Here is an 8,303-nt window from a genome sequence, read left to right on the forward strand (position 1 = left end):
GATTCTTTGAGTTTCTTCCCAATTTTTCCCCAGTCATTGTTGACCAGTACCTCTTTATTTTTGTCAAGCTTGAGGAGGATAACATATGCTTGTTCTATAATTTGCCTTTCGGGCAAACCCATCGCTATGTTTTAACGGGCCTAGCGATAGTGAAACTCGTTCTCGTCTAAAGACAAGTTTGTCACTATTAATCTTTTTAACGAGTTTAACGACAAAGATAACTTGGTCCTTTTCATTTTTAGAAAGTCTGAAAAGGTACGTAAAGGTAACTCCGAAATTCCTTTTTCGTCATCTAATCCCTTAAGTCCGAAAAAGTATAAAACAATACAGAAGGGATGAATTTTCGATAGTTTTAACGAGCCGAACAAAACAAGCGCTCGATCTTTTTGTGCAATAATCCCTCAGGTCCAAAAAGTTTAAAATCTAGAGGAGGGATAGCACATCCGGTCACTTTAACGAGCTGGAAGGCCAAAACTCGGCAATCTTTTCATATTTTACGAGTCAGTTGAAAAGAGCTTAAAGAAGACTCGTCTTTTGAGGAACGAGTGATAAAATGGGTAGCAGCTGATTCCAGGTAATGGTTGGAATTTTCCAGTCACGGAAGTGTCACAAGGATGGCTAGTGAAATCACTCTTCGCAACTGTTCCTCAAAATGGGTAAACAATCAAATGGAGGTGAATGATCGGCCAACGGAAAAGTGGAGGTGACGGTGCAAACACGACCAAGGCTTTAATGGCTGAAATGCTTCATTCACGGTGGTTATTTACCGGGGAATAGTTCATTTTTTAACGAGCTTAAATGCGGGTGGAAACACTTGCTCATGTCTTATGTTTATTTTTTAACGAGCTTGAACTATGTGCTAAAACTGCTCGATTAATCCAGTCATATGATAAGAATGTCTCATATAAAACGGCGATTTTTAGATTTTTGCCCCACATCCTTTCTTTATGCAAGCTAGGTGACGACTAATCCTACGAGTTTAAAGGGTTAGAGGTCCTAAAAATTTAAAAAATAAATAGCCGCCCCTTTGCTTGCACTCCAAAAGGTTTGCATGCCCCAAGGTATAAAATATGGTTTCAAGGTTACCCCTCAATTTGCAGACAAAACATTTGTTCTATCAGGAAAGGCCTACCTCTTACAGGTCACCCAAAGATTGTTCTATTCGCGGTGCAAACAAAACACTTCTTCGGCGATGTCTACCGAGATAAACAAAGGTGATTGACTCAGTTCTGTCAACTCACATAACTTTGACAAGAGAATGTTGTTCTAGAATAACCCCTCTTCCACCGACGGATGGGGTACAGACTAGTCATATTCTCCCGCGGAAACCTACCCTATACCCGAAGTTTTCCTGTCGAAGCAGACCAAGATGCATGCCCCCTGGGTTTCAGTCATATCCCTCCGAATTACTCACGCTCATCAGGAGGACGGACTGGAGAATGAGACATTTCTTGCGTGAAGAGACCATTTAGGGATGGTATATGACTATTTGCTATGCGTGATCCGGGAAATGAAAGCTGGTCCACGAGCTTGACCACTCTTCCTTCGTGCGGAAAACACATTACTCTAAAGAGTGAGGAGACGATGGTTCCCATTCAATAAATATAGTCTCGTCCAAGGAGTAGGTTATAATCCAAGGGTCCTTGAACAACCATTACGTTCATTTGAACTGTCTTCCTTCTCAATGTTATGGGCACATTGGGAAGGATCCATAAAGGTCGACTGGTTCCTTTATCAAAGCCTGTCAGATTTCTCATCTCAGGAAAAAGTGATGGTGAACCAAGCGCTTTCCAAGCAATAGAGGAAAGGATACTCACAGAAGCCCCCTCATCTATGATGGTACCAGCCATGACCATTCTATATATTTGAACGATAATTCAGAATGGTATGCTTGCTGGTAAACGGGGTCTGCCTAGTTGATTCCAGTCGAAGGAGACAACTAGGTTGCTTGGAGGTGGGACCGAGTAGACGGTCGGGTATGGCTCTGACGAACTTCCCTCCTGCGGTAAGGGAATGGGTAGAGTGCCCCCATGTTTGTCGGAGTCTGTGTTGATGAAGAGAATTTGGACGGTGTCATCCTTGTTCTCTTAAGTGACTGTATCATCCGAAGATAAAACCTCTGAAGGCAAGACCGAGTCAACTACCGTCTCGACCTTTTGACTTTCATCTGGTATGGATTCAGATGGTTTATCTTCGATGATAGGCACTTCAGCCGACCACTTGAGCGGGCCAGCTGGATTCTCAACTAGCGACAGACTCGGCAAGAGTTTTTTATATCCAGGAGGAAGTCGTAATGGTGAAATCGGACGATCATCCAAAACTCTTTTCGCTTCATCTAAGAAGGGACAACGGTGGACGGCATGATTGCCTTCGCACAGTTTACAGGGAAATTTGGCTTTCCTGTTTTGTCATGGGGCTTCACTTTCTCTAGTTGACGGTGTACTTTCAACATGATCATCAGAGGTTGATGACACCGGATTGTGCAAACGAGGAGACCAGTCCCTTAATATCCGAGGGATGTAAGGACAATCTCTGTGAAAGTGGTCCCCTCTGCAAGTGACACATGGCGATTTAGGCCTGGTTGGTGCAGTGTGTGGATTTTCGTTAGACGATACTCGTTTTCCCCCATTCGCCTTTGGCTCCTTCTTCTCCTTCTTCTCCTTAGGAACTTGACTTTTGGCTTTGCTAGCCCCATCAAGCGAAGAGGAAGGGGGAGAGGAGGAATTAGAGGAAGTAGAAGGTTGGTGGGCAACTCTGGACTCGTCTGGTTGCTGATTCGATTGTTCAGGAATAATGGTGTTCTGAATGACACTGGTTGAGAGGAGCCAGACCAGCAAGCCAATTGTTAGTCCTGGAAGCGACAATGTGGCCATATGGGGTGCACCAACATCTCCCCAGGAGGAGAAGGGACTAGGATTTCCACCAAGGGGAATTCCTTGGTTGGTAGACTCCATTTTCTCAACCTAAGATCAACGTAGGAAAAGGGTATGAATATTCTGTTTAAAATAAATTTTAAGCCGCTTGGACACAACTTGTTTTTTCAATTTTAAAGAGTCGAGAAAAAACAAAAGATGACTCTAGTCTCCTTCGATTTTTAATGAGCCTGAAGTGACAAGTGCTCAGATGGACCTTTTCCGTTAAGGAGTCTGAAAAGGAACGAAAGGGACTGCTCTGGAGATCTAGGTAGAGGGAGTACCAAACCAATCGCAAAACTGCAGAATACTTTTCACGGTATGGCAGTCAATCTTCCTGAATGCTGTGTTCGGTGCATTGTGATCAGTAGGGCGGCCAACACGGCTTCCTAAGGATAAAATATTTTAAGCCTATAGGGTTCTCCCAATATATACTCGACGGTACGTGGGAGCACAAGTCCGTACTGGCACTTATCGTCTCAAAGTGGAGGAATCACCTAACCATCAGTGAGGACAACAGTTATCAGGCTTTACGACGCCAGAATACGTCTCTAGCCTAGACCTCTAAATGTTGTGCGTTAAGTTTCAAAGCGTTGTTAGATTCATTCAGTTTATTTTAAGTTGATCTTTCTTAGAAGTTTGCCTTTTGGGATCACCACGAGATGTAGATGTAATTCCTAAAATGCAATCTAAAGATGATAAGCAAGCTTTTATCTCTTTTCAGCAATGAAAATCATAGCTACAAGGGGAAAAGAAAGACACAATCTTTTCTCAAAGAGCAAAGAGCACACTGTAGATGCACTTTTCCTAAATCAAGCCAAACAGACTATCAATATGCAAATGAACATATGCATGTATTTGTTTTCACTTTCTTAATATTGATGCCTAAAAAGAAAGTTGATGTACAAATCTAAATTTGCTTTCAACTGAAAAACACAAACAAGTTTCTTTTCGAAATCAAAAGGTAGAGAAGATTAAGACACTTTATGATTTTGAAATAAACACTCGTTTCGACACTAGAAAGTGACAAATTCAAACCAAAGGTAAAAGTAAAAGTATAATCAACTGTCAACGGCAAACAAACTTTCTCCTAAGATCAAAATCGACACTTACGACAGATCTAAATCTAAGGATGACAGTATGACTATTCTACTTTTTCAATGGAAAACTGTAAATGATGTAACAAACACACAAAGAACATCTACAACCTTTTTGTACAAAGGAGGCGGAATTAAGGCAAAGAAAAGGGGTTTTAAAACAGACACACACTAATCACAGGCTGCAAAATCAGAGACAAAAAACTGAAAAAAATGAAGCAAAGAACCTCAGCTGCACAGGGCTAGGCTGATCAGCGCACCTATTACACAGAGAAACTGAATTGCAGCGCAGGTAGCCCTCTCAGGAACTGCTTTGAAATGCAGAGTCTCTTCACAATGCCTGCGCTGGGGCAGAAACGAGACTTCTATCAGGGTTCTGGGTCACGGTTTGCAGTTTAATCTATGGATTTTGGCCGAGTAAAAGCAATCAGTAATGCACAATCAGAGGGTGGATTTAAAAGAGGTCTAAGAGCTATCACAAAGGGTAATCAGATCATTTGTGAATCAGCTGTTCAAATCATAAACAAATCCAGTGAGTGGATTGAAGTAGCAGGTGTCTACTTTGCATTTGATAATGGCAAATGCAGTTCGATTGCTACTTCTGTGTTCATGAAACGAACAACAAGGGAAACACAAACAAACTAACTAGACAGGATCCCCAGCGGAGTCGCCATTTTGTTGATGGGAAAAGTGTCTACTCAGAATGCCCCTATCCCACTAAGGTGTGACAGTGCCTTAGCAACAAACAAGGAAAACTACTTTCGTATTCTTCTTTATGAATTGTAAACGAAGAGGAATAGGATGAACCAACCTGTGTCTTTCGCTAGTCCTTTAATCCAATCTCTCTCTTCTTTGACAGCTTCCAGCTACCTGCTCCCTTACTTGCCCAGCTTCACCAAGTTCCTGCAAGATCACAGAAGAGGAAAACTACACAAAGACATGGATGTACATTCGTAAATAGCTTAGGATCAGATTTAAGCTAAACATGCAAATATAACAAAACATCATTGATACACAAGCATGTAGGAGAAACTCAAATAGTTTTATTGATATAACAAGAAGGTCCAAGAGGAGTTACAACCGATGATTCCTGATCCAGCATCAACCCCCCAGCAAAGGAATCCCCTCTTCACCTCCAACAAAGCATAAATCACCCAATGCACTGATCTCTATCTCAAAACCAACAAAAATTCTCTGCAAAGTACAAAATTCCAGCCCCTGGATCTCTGGGATGAGGGATCCATATATAGATGTACGCAAAGAGGATGAGTCAGCTTATGATTTGACTTGTGGCTTCTCTCTGTCAGTTCTTGCTTCCACTTGGAGACTGAGAGCCTCTTACTCATCCTTGGTCGAACTCAGTGAGGCAACTGTCATTGGGGAAGATTCTGGAAGCTTCCATTGTCTGTCCACCTCGCGGAATGACACTGCCATTTGTCATTTCCCACTCAGTGCACCCTGGTAGTGCATTTAGGTGCGTTGCAACGCACCTAGCTAGTGTACTGGGGTGCTATGCAACGCAGCTGGCTAGTGGAGCAGCTGAAATGATCCTGATTTGACTAATTCTGAGCAGTTTCTGGTGGAGAACTTCTGGGAGAAGCTGTAATTGGTTGACCTTGTTCCTCTAGGGGTAGGAACAACACTTTTAGGGACTTAGGATCCCTTGGTTTATGGACATTTCATGCTTAGAGCTGTAAGGCACAAAAATGTCTATAAAAAAGGTGCAGACAGTTTGATGAGTAAGAAACAGTATGTAGTGGCACTATCAACTACAGAGGCAGAATACATGGCAGCCACTCATGCAAGAAAGGAATTAGTTTGGTTGCAGAGATTATGTTCAAGTATGGGGTTAGTACAGGGAGCTATAAGGATAGACTGTGACAGCGAAAGTGCAATTTTCTTGGCAAAGAACCCTAAATATCATTCAAAGACAAAGCACATTGATGTTCAGTATCACTTTGTGAGGGGTATGATAGAAGACAAAATGGTGTTGCTGGTAAAGGTGGACTATTTGAAGAATATTGCAGATGCATTGACAAAATTTGTGAGCTCTGAGAAGTTCTCTTGGTGTAGAGAAACAATGGGCATCGCAGGGCTGGATAAATGACTAAGCTCTCTTGTGGCCCCCTGTGGAAAGAAAACAACAAGTGGGAGAATGTTGCATTGTGTTATATTCTTTCCGCGACTAGTCCACGTAGTTAATAGGGGGGGTTAGAGGGGGGGTAGAGCCTCCCCTTCGTTGTGCCAATTGCGTAGCGAAGGGGTCACAGGGGGTTTGAGGGGTGCAGGTAACCCCACTCTATGGTGTCCGAGGCAGTTCCGCACAAATTTTTGTTTTTGGACGCTATATTAGGTTGGGCAGACCTACCTATGGTTTTGCACATGATTTTTCGCATACGGTTTTGGACGCAATGGTTTTCGGTCCATGGTTTTGGATGTGATGGTTTTCACTCCATGGTATTGGATGCTTTGGCATGTATAAGTATGTATTGTAACATTGAAAGGAACATAATGAAAAATCAATCTAGTAGTCCCGGTTTGGGGATCCAGGGGAAAATCTCTGTGTATATGTGTTTTATGTGTTATGCTCTTGCATTGTTTATTTTCTGTGTTTTAGAATTCGCATGCAGGTAATTTCTGTACAGGGTTAAAACCTACACTATGGGGGATTTATCTTTTTAAATTACCCGTGAAATTTTATGTTTGGCCTCTTAGCCCCCCTGTCACCAGAGCTATTACCATACTCTTCCCCATTATCCATTCGAGCTCCTTCACTTTCTACATGTTCTCTCTGTTGTCGCTGTGCCTCTTCCCTATTTTTATTATCTATACTAGGATCCATATTCTTCTGTTTTTTTTTCTATTCGACAGACTTTTCACGATCCTTTCTTGTTCCAAACTTAATCTCTCATTATTTGCCCTTAAATTCGTCATCTTAGCTCGAAACTACTGGACGGTATCTAACAACATACCATTTACATTTGTAGTGCCTTCCCCTAAATGGAACCACATCTCTGGATTGGTCCGAGCTCCTGTTGCAGGTCCCCTATGTGGGGTAGCTCCAAATCCCCTCCTCATTCTTCTTCAGCTACTCCTCACTTCATCTCTGTGAATTATGAACACTTTGGTTATTTTGAATTTCCCACAAGGTCACAGTGCTGCAAGCTGTGGCTCTGTTACCACTTTAAAGGGCATTCCAAGTGCTCTCTGACAAACTTATCACATACATTAACCAAGCATAAAAATAAATTCTATTAACGTGAACAAGATCAACCCCATGTATATAAAAAGAATATGTGTTAATCAAAATCACACATTGGTGATACCCATTCAGATATTTGCAAAGGTGTAAGTCATGTTTTAATTAATTACACAGTTTATATTTACAAAGATTATTAATTTCATCAGTGACCCCATTTTTTGGGTCCTCTGACCTTAACCCGTCATTATATCTATAGAAAATTACACAATGGAAGATTCTGGAAAGGTTTCCTACCAGAAACTTCTAGTCAATGATGGCACGGGTGGATTATTCATAGTCGTTGATGGTTTTCTCCTCAATATGATGATTGAGGCTTGTCGGGAAGGGTTAGGGTAAATAACTCCTACCCTGACTACCTTCTGTATCCACCATTTCTCACCTACAAGTTCGGCATAGTGACCCAATGATTCTGGGCAGATCCAACCAGATGTTCACTAAATTTACCCAACATCCACAGGTAATCACTCGACAAAGACTTTGGGTACTTACATTCTTTTCCAAGAAGGGGTTCATTTAAATCCATTTAAATCTTGACTAAACTCTGCAACTCTTTTACCTTGCAAGGTTACACCAACCTGGCTTGAACCAGATTGCAACCTTTCAGTGTTTTGGTAGGTTTCAGAGAAGGGTCCTTCTCAGCATAAGAAGGTCTTTAATCGTTGAATGTTGGTCCTAAGGTAATACCTCTAATGCAAGGAAACCATAGTTTGATTATTTCCTTGAATGTTTTCAGGTTTTTGTTCTAATATTACTAGTCAAACTGAACAGGTTGAACTCCATCACCCATCATGCTTTTTGGCTTCACGAACCAAATTTTCAAGCTCACCCATGAACCCAACAAAATTTTTCAGGTATGCCTTTAGTTAACTTTATGGTTTCTGTCATGTGCGTTCTCTTCATCCTCCGAGACCAAGCCCCAAATTTTGTCTCTTTGCAAGTACCCACGATGGATTCCATGCAATGAATATTTCCTAACAGAGTTTGAGAGACCATATCCCGTGGATTTTCTATTAGGGTTTTTACTGTTTCTCC

This window comes from Pinus tabuliformis, chromosome 2_1, assembly GCF_031772625.1.
Source record: "Pinus tabuliformis cultivar Carrire ecotype Pingquan chromosome 2_1, CPIR1, whole genome shotgun sequence".
Taxonomy (NCBI): domain Eukaryota; kingdom Viridiplantae; phylum Streptophyta; class Pinopsida; order Pinales; family Pinaceae; genus Pinus; species Pinus tabuliformis.